At 33.1% G+C, this 13,888-nt stretch overlaps 1 long non-coding RNA gene across 1 annotated transcript; it reads right to left on the bottom strand.

Moving 5' to 3' along the window:
- Positions 1–259: 259 nt before the first annotated feature.
- LOC146993984 (uncharacterized) lies at positions 260–13,153 on the bottom strand. The gene is made up of 3 exons (XR_015043835.1): positions 12,372–13,153; positions 628–734; positions 260–478 (listed from the first exon to the last, which is right to left on the bottom strand). It is a non-coding gene; the product is annotated as an uncharacterized LOC146993984 (long non-coding RNA).
- Positions 13,154–13,888: the final 735 nt, after the last annotated feature.

The following is a 13,888-nucleotide window of genomic DNA, read 5'->3' on the forward strand; positions in this document are numbered from 1 at the left end:
CTACACTCTTCTGTGTGAAAGACCACAAGCCCTTTGCCTGATACAAATTTTTACGTCTTCTTATTTTGCAATAAATAGTTCAAAATTAAAAACTGGCTGTAACTTTAGCAGAATGAAAATATATTTTATTTAAGAAGGAATAATGTATTATTCATGTCTTGTAAGAAACACTACTTATATTATGCTTCACAGATATGAATAATTCATAATATGTGGAGTAATTTTCAGTAAAAAATAATTCAAAAATGGATAACTTTTTTCCAGACTTTATTCAGAATACATAATAATTATTTTACATAGCTTTTATTCACCTTTTATTTCTGAAAATAAAGATATATCAAATAAAATTCCTTGAGTATAAATATTATTATTCAATCATATTAAAAATTTATGAGTACTAGTTTCAGTTTCAGAAAATTCTGCTGGCAGAGCTTGCTCTTGACTTTTAAATGCGTACCAGATTCCTCCCTATCGTTTACTGAAAAATAAAGACTAAATTCAATTGTGAAACAGCCGAGATCACTGAAAACAGTGCACTATTCATTTTGCAAACATAAGCCTGAAATATTAAAAATGATCAGATATGTTATGAGATTATTTATGAACAGAAAAATTTGCAGTACTTACATACTATCCCATTGGCCATGGAAATTGGTGCAGACCCACCCTTCATTCCTGAGGAAATCCTTCACAGTCAATGGGATGAAGTGTTAAGTACAAATTTTCTGATTCCTCTTTAAAAATAAGAGAAAATTTTGACATGTAGGTCCCCGAGAATGCATTGTTAACATAAAATGAACTCTAACTCAGAAGTCAAACAACAAAAATCAGCGTTATATTTGAAAATTTTTCACAGGACTAGTTTCGATGGTTTTACCGAACCACCATCTTCAGCTGCAAAACCGCAAATGAACAAGATAGGAAATAATGATTAGATAAGATAAGAAAGCCTGGACAAGAATAAGCAAGTGGCGCCATCTGTCGGCGAAACCAGAACTAAAACATAATTTCTCTAAAAGCCGAAGGCAAATTTGGATTGGAATTAGGATCGTTAACTAGAACAGAAAGATTTTTATGAATGTGAAATGCCTCTAGAAAATCCAGTTCTCCAATGGAAGATGTTTTTTGAATAATTTTAGCAGCAGAAAAATTGAAAGTGTGATTTTCGGACCAACAATGTTGAGCAAGAGAAGACTTCTGTGTTTCCTTTTTTCTAACATATGCCTCATGTTCTTTGACGCGAAATTTTAAGGCTCTCTTAGTTTGGCCAATGTAAATTAAACCACACTGGCAAGGAATCCTATAAATACCCCAGGAATTCATATCCGGAATGGGGTCTTTGAGTTCTTATCTTATCTAATCATTATTTCCTATCTTGTTCATTTGCGGTTTTGCAGCTGAAGATGGTGGTTCGGTAAAACCATCGAAACTAGTCCTGTGAAAATTTTGCAAATATAACGCTGATTTTTGTTGTTTGACTTCTGAATTAGTATTTATTCGGCGTGTTATTGTGTCTTAATAAAATGAACTATTCTCTATTATCCACAATTGGGGGTATCACCCTGGCCAAAAGGGCTCATTGTTGCCTACTTTAACAATTTTCTCTTTTACTACCAAGTTACATACAAACACAAGCATTTTTATTTTTTATTAGCCGTATAACATTACAAAATAAAGCAAACTCAGGAAAAAAAAATTTTTTTTAATAGAAACTGTATGAAAAGAGATGAACTGCAAAATAGTTGTCCATTATACTTTATATTTTTCAAGGATTTCCAAAGGAATGGAATGCTCTCCCGAAAAACATTTCTTAATTTTTATTTCTTTAAATATATCAATCACTTAAAATTACATGCTCGTATATCGTTTTCCGGAATTCAGTTATATTAACTGGCGTATTTAAACTTTGATTTTTAATCCTCTGATAAGCACAGTAACATACTAAAACACCACAGCTCATATTATCAATTTGAAAAATATGCGAAGGACAAATTATTTTCCATTTAGTGATAGTAGCAAATATTTTAACTAAAATCTCACACCATGTATGAATTAAAATTTCATACTCTTGCCCACATGATTTATTTTGTGGATCATAAAATTCAAAAACCATATCTGGAATATTTACTATTATTAATATCCAATGACAATTTAAATTTGCAGGGATAAAAAATAATTTTTCTGATTTTAATCTTGTTAATAACGGATCTTTAATACAAAAATTTCCTTTAGGTATTTGTAAATTAGACTTAACAAAGGCAAAATCTTCATAACTGTTTAATATTTTAAACAAAAAAGTATCAATTATAGTATTATAGAGGTATCCTTTTCGAAAACATGAAGACAGAGATTTAAACAAGTGCTCTTCTTCATTACTTATAAAAGGATCTATAGATTTTAACATATATGGTGTAATTTCAATATCATGTATTTTTAAACATGATTTGGTCAAATCTTCATTCATTCTAACATTTACTGAAAAGTTTTGCTCTGCTGAAGATACATTTACCTTTTCCTGTGTACGAGGTGAAACATTCTCAGTTAAATATTATAAATAAATTTTCTAAATTGAAGGGTATCTAAAAGAAGATTTAAGCCTAATTTATTTACATGTTGAAATACATAATACAGTACAAAGTCTTTAATCTGGACTCGTCGGGACTTCGACTATTCCCGATTAGGGGTTTTCCGAATTATAGATCATCAATTTAAATCTGGTAAGATGGCATGCAGAAATTATAAAATTAAAAATATGAAACAGAGCAATTATGATCTAAAGCAGGGATGTCAAACTCATAGGTACACTTGGGCCAAACAAACAAGGTTTAACTTTAGGCGGGCCGGAAAAAAAATCAATATTAATAGAAACGTAGATTTATTTCGAATAATACAATAATAAACATATATATATATATATATATTTATAAAGAAAAGAACAAGAAAAATTTAATGTTTACGTCCTGATACTTGACATCTCTTCTCTGCTGTTATCTTTCCTGTTTCAGGAGAAATTTTGTTTGCAGTGATAACTTTCAACGCTGACCCAAGGTGAGCATCATTAATACGGTTTCTAATAGGAGACGTATTACCTTTCATGACTGAAAATAACTGCTCGCACCGATAAGTGCTACCAAACATGGAAATAATTTCATATGCGAATTTTCGAGTATTTTCAAACCTGGCTGGTAAATATTTGTAAAATTCAGGCACGCCCACTTCAATGAATTTTGCTTTTAAATTTGAGTTGCATTTAATCTCGATCACCTCCATTTGCATATGGCTGGGTTCTGAGTCAATACTTATTGAGAAAAATCGAAGGAAAAAAAAAAAAATTGTCTTCGAGGGAACTAAAATCATTAAACCTCGTTTCAAATTCAGTTGTTAAATTTGCAATTTTTTCTGCGTATTTTTGATACGAACAAGTATCATCTAAACTTGATTTGTTTATGCTGCACGTAGGGAAGTGCGTCAAATCTTCATTTTTAAGTTGTTTTTCCCAAAGAACTAGTTGACATTTGAATGCTTTAATTATGTCAAACATGTTCGTAGTGATATGATCTTTTCCTTGTAACCAATTTTTCCTTGTAACGATAAATTTAAATCGGTTAAGTGTTTGGTTATATCAACCGAGAAAGATAAATCTTGTATCCATATTGGATCGTAAAACAAACTTACGTCTTGATTTTTCGTTTTTAAAAACTGACATATTTCTTCTTTCAAATCCCAGAATTGTTTGAGAATCTTGGAGCAAGATAACCAACGTACATCGGTATAGTAGGACAAACCCGAATATTCACTATCTAACTCACTTAAGAAAGCAGTGAATTGACGCTGATTTAAACCTCGAGATCTTATAAAATTTATAACTTTTTTTATATATGACAAAACATTCTCCATATTTATTATTTTCGTGCATAGAACTTCTTGATGTATAATACAATGCATATGATGAATGTTTGAACCGTGAATTTCACTAAGATTTTTTCTTAGTAATGCTACGAAGCCCTTGTTTTTCCCGGTCATTGATGGAGCGCCATCTGTAGCTACAGAATTTAATTTTGCCAAAGATAGATTGTATTTCTGCAGAAGTCCAAAAACACAAGTAAATATATCTTCTCCTGTGGTAGTACCAGGCATCGGTATTAGTTCCAGTAATTCCTCAAAAATGTTAAAATTCTTGTCACAAGAACGAAGAAACACTGCTAATTGAGCTTCGCCACTAATGTCCGTGCTCTCGTCACAGGCAATGGAGAAATTTTCGGAACTAGATGATTTTGCTTTGATCTGATTACTTAAATTCGCGGCTAAATCAGTAACTCTTTCCGCAATTGTATTTCGAAACAATGAAATTGATTGAAAAGCCTTCATATTTCTAGGACAAACAATTTCTGCAGCTTTCATTAGGCATTCCTTGATGAAATCACCGTCAGTAAAAGGCTTCGAATGTTTAGCTATCAACTCGGACAAGACGTAGCTTGCATGTACCGCCGCTTCACTTTCTTGCAATACTTTACTAAACATGGACTGTTGCTTTTTCACTCCTAACTTCAGCTCTTTCAACTTTTCTTCTCTCATTAATCCTTCGTAATTGTTATATTTCGATTTGTGTTGTTCGTAATGACGTTTAATATTATATAATTTTGGTACATTAATAGTATTATTACATATCAAGAAGATTATTTTATCTTTTATTTCACAGCAAAAATATTCTAATTCCCATTTTACTTGGAATATTCTATGTTCGTCAGCGATTTTTCGTTTAATTTTACTACCACTTGGTTTTGATATAGACATACTGAATACAAAGGGCTAGAATAAACACGGTTAACGTTAAAAAGTTAACAAAAATTTATTCTTTCCACAAGAGATAAATCAAAATGCTGAAATATTTCACCAAAAATATTCTAACAATATCACAAAATGTCAAACGTTTAGCAAAAAATCAATTCAAAACAGAGAAACTAATTCAATCTCACAGCGAAATTGCTACAAATCAATCACAGCATTAAGTAAACAAACAGTTCGCTAGAACTACAGCTACTACTGAGATGAGTTGTTTGTTCTCGGCTTTTATAAGCTTTATAATTAATTTCTCGAATATACTGGAAACATCTATAAATATCTGGATTTTTGTGGATGGCAACAGCAATTACGAGATATTTATTTATTAGGTATTAAATGCACGCGCTGTTCTATTTATAACTTTCAACGCAGCTGTCTTTTCAAAAATCGTCTGCGTTGCTAAGGCAACATGAAGCAAATCTAATTACAATTCTAAATTAAAAAACTAACTAAATAAATAACTATGAAATCCATAACAATATGAATTAATTAATAATTAATAATAAAGCAAAGTATGGTAGAAAACTATGATTGGAAAACTGAGACCAAGAGTTCGGCCACATTCGGCTATCGGGGGATGCGTACAAGTTCTGAGTGCACGTGTCCCCCAAAAGCCGAAGGTAGCTGAACGCAAGCTACTCACACACATTTGTAATTTAAGTAGTGTGTGTGTCAGCTCGCTGTGAGTAATCTAACAACACTGAATAAATTATCGTTAATTACTTAGCAGTAAACATTTCATTTTTTTTTCTTCATCGATATGTTATTTTATTATTATATATTATTATTTGCCGATATATTGGCCGGGCCGCAAAAATATTTGTTGTGGGCCGCATGCGGCCCGCCGGCCGCGAGTTTGACATCCTTGATCTAAAGGATATCAAAATTTAAAAAAAAGCTTAATACTTATTTGTTTACATTATTAAACATTTCTTTCAACGCGCGCATGGGTAAAGCATATATATTACGCATTGTGGAAATTAGAAAATTGCAACCAGAAAACTATTCGATGTGTATTCGTGATATTTATAATGACGAGGAATTTGATTTAAATCATATCAAAGAAAGAGTACATCGATATGAAATACAGTCAAAAGTCTTTAATCCGGACGTCCATAATCCGGAATGATCTATAATCCGGATCTGAAAGCTACAAACTTTCTGCGCATGAGTAAATGCATAATGCGTTTAAGCATGCGCACAATACATTTACGCATGCGCGTTTAATGCATAACGGACGATATAAGCTAAGCTCAAATTACCTAATTACCTATTTCAGTTAATGTTGCAGATTGCATTGTTCCTTAATCTTCGAATTGGTTCCGGCTTATTATTTTTTGCAGACTGTTAGAGCAATTTTATAAAAGTAAGCTTGAACTTCCGATTATGTCAAACAAAATTTCCGATTCTGGAGCTGCCAAAGGATCTACAAAGCGAAAGCATGTTTCAATTTCCATTAAACAAAAAGTGGAATTGCTGCAAAAAAAATGGATAAAGGCATGAAGAAAGTGACAGAGAGGTGATTTGTTCCTCTAACCATTCGGAAATCTGCTTATCAATTTCATGCTGCTCTGCGGGGGGACGGGGGAACGTCGCGGCGCGCGATGAACTGGAAGTTGATCTCTCAGTACTATCCTCATCTTCAGGGCAGATGTTTTTATTTTATTCGGCTAGTGTTTCATCTCGATGAACTCCGATATGATTTAAATCAATTTTCTCGTCATTATAAGTATCACGAATACAAATCAAATAGCTTTCTGCTTGCAATTTTCTAATTTCGACTATGCGTAATGTATACTTTACGCATGCGCGCGTTGAAAGAAATGTTTAATAAAGTTACAAATAAATATTAAGCTTTTTTTTTTGTAAATTTCGATACCCTTTATATCACAATTGCTCTTTATTTCATAAATTACGATTTCATATTTTTAATTGTATAATTTCTGCATGCCATCTTATCAGATTTAAACTGATGATCTATAATCCGAAAAAGCCGATAATCCGGAATCGCCGAAGTCCCGACGAGTCCGGATTAAAGACTTTTGACTGTGCTACGTTTGGTAAGGAATTATAAGCCTAATAAAATAAAAACATCTGCCCTGAAGATGAGGATAGTGCTGACAGATCAACTTCCAGTTCATTGCGCACAACGACGTCCCCCCCCTGCAGAGCAGCATGAAATTGGTAAACAGATTTCGGAATGGTTAGAGAAACAAGGGATATGCCTTTATCCATTTTTTTGCAAAATTTCCACTTTTGTTTGATGGACATCGAAATATGGTTTCGCTTTGTAGATCCTTTGGCAGCTCCAAAATCGGAAACTCTTTTTGACATAACGGAAAGTTCAAGCTTATTTATAAAATTGCTCTAACAGTCTGCAAAAAATAATAAGCCGGATCCAATTAGAAGATTAAGGAACAACGCAATTTGAAACAGTAACTGAAATAGATAATTAGATAATTTTAGCCTAGCTTATACCGCCCGTTACACATTACACGCGCATGGGTAAACGTATTATACGCATGCGCAGAAAGTTTGTAGCTTTGAGGTCCAGATTATAGATCATTCGGGATTATGGACGTTCGGATTAAAGACTTCGTACTGTAATAGATGAGGACACCACAACTGCTTTCATCATTCTGTAAAGCATGCGGTGGACACTGAATATCCCATAAACCGTTAATTTGTAACTCACTGTTAATTTTATTAGACCATTTATTAGTTATTTTTATGTATTTTGGACTGCATGAATTTATTAAAGAGTCATATAAATAAAAGGTATTTATTTTTCTTTAAATCTGCTATGATCAGAATCCAATGAGAATCAATGCAAGCAGGAATCAATAAATATTTGAAAAAATTCAAAGAAACGGGAGAAACATTTCCAGGTGATAATGCATCAGATAAGATAACTTGGGTAATCGAAGAATCAGCAAAAGTATATTCATCATCACTTTCTAAAATTTTGTATGAAAATGCATTTATGATTACATCAAATAACCAGCCCCTAAGAAAATCTGCCCAAACCGATTTTATTATAAATTCTTCACTTATATTGATATATGAATCTAAAGACTTTAAAGCAATACGATTGATACTATAGCAACGAATTTGTAGAGCACACCAGCGGCCGAGCGGTAAAATCGCTGAACACTGGTAGTTCAGTCCGAGGTTCGAATCCCGCGAACGGGCTGGCTGTATGGGTGTTTTCGTGGTTTTTCCCATGTATAACGTGTATACGAGCCAGATTTCCTTAGAAAGTCCTCCACGAAGGCATCCCTCCCCCTTAGGCAGATAGCCTTCATGTGCTTTGCCATTATTAAGTACACCAACACCAACCAATTTGTAAAATTCTTTCAGAAATATCTTCGCTAGAATTTAATGGAAAAGAAAATGATTTATTTTGATCAACTCTGGTTAAATCACACAGATATTTATCACTGTCATTTAAATCAAATGCTATGGCTTTAAATTTAATTTTCTTTTCGACACATTCATTTATTTCTGGGTCATCTACACTATCATTAAAATCTTGATTCTTGTTCTGCTGACGTTTCTGTAATTTTCTCTTTTTAGAAGTTTTAAACAATTGTGGGTTAAATTTTTGATTTGGTGCAATTGGACATGATGCACTTGAAACTGCTCTTGAATTTTCATTCGAGTTTAAAATTCCTCTACATTCTGAAACTAATGAATTTAATGTTGTATGAACACACTTTAACATGATATTTTGGACTTTTGGTTGTCTTATTAATTGCAGTAATTCTTCTACAAGCTTTTTACATACATTTACTCTCTGTTCAACACTTTGTGGATTGTAATGATTAACATTTATTCATTTCATATTTTCATTGCATTTCTGATTCGATTCAAGATTAATCCCCGAGGGATTAAACATACAATCGTTTTATCGATTAAGGAATAAATGCACAGCAATTTACCTAAGCAATTGCAGTGATACATGTGACTACACAATGAGACACATGATACTTTAGGGCATCTATAAAAGCAAAAATCCTGACACGGACAAATTTCAAAAAGACGCTGCACGGTATATATTTTATTTTTTGTCTGGGAACAAACAGTCCAAGAATTATCAGAGCATTTATCTACATCACTGCCCCTAATTTTCAGTCCTCTCTGATGCCTACTTAAACAAGAAATGGAATTTCTAGGAGATACATAAGTGTATAATTTAAATATTTATCTTTCTCAATTGTCAGAAGTGTAGAAATTAAAATATCTAATCGTCTATTATGTCTCCGCTTAAAATAAACAGTTTTCAACTGATTGTGAAAAGATTCACAGTACATGTTAATATCAGTAAATGCATGTGGAAAATTTCAATAACATAAAGCCCATTCTTCTAATCTATTTTTATAATTTTCAGAAAAATATTCAATAAAATCTCTACTTTTTCCAGGATAGTCATTCAAAAACTTACTCATTTGATCATGAAAAGTGATCTGGTTTCTTTCATGTAATATTTTTGTTAATTCTCCTAGCATTTTTTGTCGTACTTCCTTATCTACCACTTTAGAATTAAGTTGTCCGAACCAACTTTGGCGTACGTGCCACGAACATTAAAGATGCTTAACATTTTGACCAAAAACCTTTGAAAATGCAGGATATGTAACTTTGTCATCCTCTGTCATTACGCAGTTTACATATAAATTTGGTACACGACACTTTAAACTATTAAATAAACAATAAAGAGTGTCAGCATCTAGAAAATTAGTAATAAAATGGTCAACTAGATAGCCATAACCAAATTCATCAGGTACTATAAGATTAAGAAGGTAAAAATCATACTGGTTAGTCTTAAGCGTAGAATCGATACATAAAATCTCTGTACAACCTTTTATCATCATTTCTTTCTGTTCACGTATCTGAAGACCAAGAGCAAACGATATTTTATTCAGTTGGACCGTACAAAGTTGAATTATTCTGAGGCTTATATAATAACACAGGATTGTATGCTTCACATTTTAAAGTTTCAGCGATTGAATTAACAGAAACATTACTTGGACTGCATCATTACTTGGACGCAATGAATTTTTTAAATATCTAGAATAAGCACAAATAGCTTTACGGGAGACAAAGCTTTCCTTTATAGGGAAATTATTTCTATTCTCGCGATTTCCTGATCCATTTTGTAAGATATCTCTTATTTTTTGTGGAGGCACAGACAAACGTAAATTTGCTTTTATCAAACATCGCATGTTTTGTTTCAATGGCTGTTATTTACAATTTTCAAACTTTTGCTCATGATTATGTTTAGGAAAGTAAAAAAAAAAAAAAAAAAGAGATTTTATTCATTTCTTCACAAGCCCATATTCTGACTGGACAGCATACATTTTTTGAAATTGTACCTTTTCCACTTTTCCGACTAGTTTTTTTTTTTTTTTTTTTTTTTCAAAATCAGAATAACCTTGCGTGGTAAACTGACATTAATAATAATAAGTTTTAGAATTTTTCGTTACTTTAGAAAACTTTCTGAATGAAGTAAATGTCGAGGTTCCTTCTAGTTCTAGCCAATCTTGAAAATAACTCATTGTTTCAAATGAATATTCTTTTAAATTATTTAAATTATGTTCATCTGCTAAATGCTTATTAAAATTTAAAACATACGTAAAAGACTTATGGCAATCAGGTATGAAGCATACATACAACTTATTAGCTTTTGCGCAAAATTTCTTATGTTTAAAAAAAGATAATTTGCAAGGATAACAGTTATCACAATTTAGAAATTTCCGAGGGTAAACAGATGAAAAATTTTGTTTTAAATCAGGTAATTGCTTATTTGAACTTTTTTTTTTTTTTTTTTTGGTTATAAATTGAATTTTTCGATTTATACGTATTCAACCATATTTCACATTTACGAAGATAAGCCATTTCTATTTTATCATTAATACATTCTTCGGTTTCTAATGTTTTAGCACTCGATACATTATCAATGTTTATAGCACTATTACTCTGAGGAGAAGTTAATGAAAGTTTAAAATTTTCAGTTTTAAGTTGTTTTTTGCAATTTTTTTTATGATTATTAAAAGAATTTATAGTTTTATAGTTTTTTTTTTTTTTTTTTTTTTTTTTTTTTTTTTTTTTTTTACAAATATCACATTTTCTAGGGTAAAGCGATGGTGCATTACAGTCAATTTCGGATCCCCCTCCAGTCAGAATAGGACAAATAGACTTATTTTCTCTCTCTTGACAATTAATTTCACTGCTTTCTACGTGATCTTTTAGTAAACAAAATTTATTAAAGTGAAAAACTTAGGCCTGAACTACAAGAAGTGCTTTCTCTGGTAATAGAAATGTTCTTTTGCTGCAAAGCATAACTAGAGGCAGAGTAAAAATCATCTTTTGTTGTACACAATTTAGGTTTTGAAATATCAAAATTTATTGAATCATTTTTTAAATTCCCTCTGCCACTAACATAAGCACTGAAAGAAACAGCACTTGTCTGCTATAAATTAAAACTAGCAGCAGTGACTGCATTCTTTAGTGATGATCCCATGTAGGCCATCACACTTTTTAGGCGCAAAACAGCTAAAGCAGCATTCTTCAGACGCAAACCGCCACTAACAGTCAAATCCTTCCTTGGACACAAACCATCACTAAAAACATGAATTGGATTCTTCTGAAAACTAGCAATTGGGACAGTAGTGTTCGTAGAAGAATTAACAGTGGAACTAGCACTGCTCCTCAGAAAACGGCCAGAACCATGGACTGCAACATGCCTGGAGGAGTTAACATCAGCAAGGGTACCATTTCTATGACAGGGGCTGAGAGTGACGTTATTCCTTGAATGCAAACCAGAAGCAGCATTCTTCGGATGACAGCCACTACTACGGATATCAACAAGTCTAGAATGACAGCCAACACCGGGAATGACAACATTCTCAGGACACGGGCCAGGGGTAGCAACGTTCCTTGGATGCAAATCAGAACAAGAGCGAGGGACGGCAGCATTCCTCGGACGTGAACAAAAACCATAGACAGAAACATACTTAAAATGAGAGCTAACACTACGTATGGCAACATTTCTAGGATGACATCTAGGTTTAGTCTCATTCCTTACATGCAAACCAGAACCAGTTCTACGGACAGAAGCGTTCCTTGGGCGAGATCCACCACCATGGCCAGCAACGCAGAGACCGAGAACTAGCATCTTGGTTGGCAACGTTTTTAGGATGTGAGGCAGGGGTGGTATCATTTTGCAGATGCAAACTAGAACCATCTGTGGGGTTAACAGCATTCCTTGAATGAGAGTCACCACCATGGATAAGACATTTAAAACGAGATCCAGCACCAGGAATAGCAACACTCTTCAGCCAAGAGCCAGAAGCAGCTTTAGCAGCATTTCTTAAATCAGAATTAGCCTTCTTAGTAGCATCTACAGCAAAACTATGCTTCAAAACAGTTGAATAGAGAGGATAAGACGGGCTTGCAAAAACAAAAGAATGACTCACAGGTGGAAAATTCAATGCAGTTAATGAAACACAAGGCAATACAAAAGGATTTACCTTTGTAAAAACTGGCTTTGAAGTCAAAACAATCTTGATATTATCCAGGAAAACTGCTGTAAGTTTCTTGTTCCCCAGACGGTTTAGATGTAATCCATCCCTAGCCAATAATCTAGCTGCAAAATGATAAGACGACCTGCAAATAAAAAAAAGCTTCTCGATTTTGGCAGTACTTTTCAAGTTGAGACTTAATTTCTACAATTTTTCTATTAATTACCTGTAAACGGTTCAAAGCTGCTACTCGCTGATTTAAAGCTGTAAAAAAATCTTCTCCACGTCGTAGGATATCTGAAACGATAACATTGATATTCGGGTTCAAACGTTTAATACCCTTAAAAAGGCAATCGTACTTTTTAAGAATAACTTCAACACTGTCATTCGAATTGTTGGCACCAACATTTACCAAAATCAAATGGTATCGATTGTCCAAATAGGATATCTTACGTCTTAACCTTTCTATTGTTGCGCCAGGAAAAGAATGTAAGGCTCAAGTAAAGCGAGAAAAATGGCGCCAAAAATACACACCTCACAGCTGCTAATTAAACAGGCGTCTCAAGACCAGAAGAGGAAAATGCGCAACCTAATGCTGATTGGTTATTACATGTCACGTGGTTTTCTTTCCTTTGGACGTCAGCATTAACACTAGAGCTGAGCTGTGTAAGTTTACCACTTTTGGCGAAAATTTAATATTTAGAATCGCCAAAATAAAAACGCCATATCATAGTTGCTAGTTGCATTGTTTGTGATGAATTACCAAAATATTTGCTTAGTAAGATGGGGAATATTAAAAGGAGCAACAGTTTGCTTAAAAATTTACATTAAGCTTTAGAAGTGGTGTCAGTTTTTTCAAAGTGAGCCAGAGTCAGGCCCAATTGTTAATACAACATTTTTTTTATTTAACATTGTTTATATTATATTGTGCAGTCAAAAGTCGTTAATTCGGACACCCATAATCCGGACCTCAAAGCTACCAACTTTCTGCGCAAGCGTCGCGTTGACGCATGCGCGTAAGATTTTTCTATATTAAAACTGCGAATATGCGTGTGCGCATGCGCAAAATACATTTACGCATGCGCGTTTAATGCATAAAGGACAGTATAAGCTAAGCTAAAATTATCTAATTCAGTTAATGTTTTGGATTGCGTTGTTCCTTAATCTTCGAATTGGATCCGGCTTATTATTTTTTGCAGACTGTTAGAGCAATTTTACAAAAGAAAGCTTGAACTTTCAATTATGTCAAATAGAATTTCCGATATATATTTACTAATATGTAAAGGATCTACAAAGCGAAAGTATGTTTCGAAGTCCATTAAACAAAAGTGGAATTGCTGCAAAAAATGACCTAACCATTCCGAAATCTGTTTTGCTTCCGATAGTGAAGAAAGTGACACAGAGGTTATTGAAAACGAAAAAATTTCGATTGACAAATTAGTCGGTATTCTCGACACAGCAATTATAGGACTTGAACAGAGGAACTTTATAACTGAACAAGATATTATGTTTGTTTATAGAATTAA

This window comes from Stegodyphus dumicola, chromosome 11 (assembly GCF_044657685.1).
Source record: "Stegodyphus dumicola isolate Sdum_Otavi_A_Nest chromosome 11, ASM4465768v1".
Lineage (NCBI taxonomy): Eukaryota > Metazoa > Arthropoda > Arachnida > Araneae > Eresidae > Stegodyphus > Stegodyphus dumicola.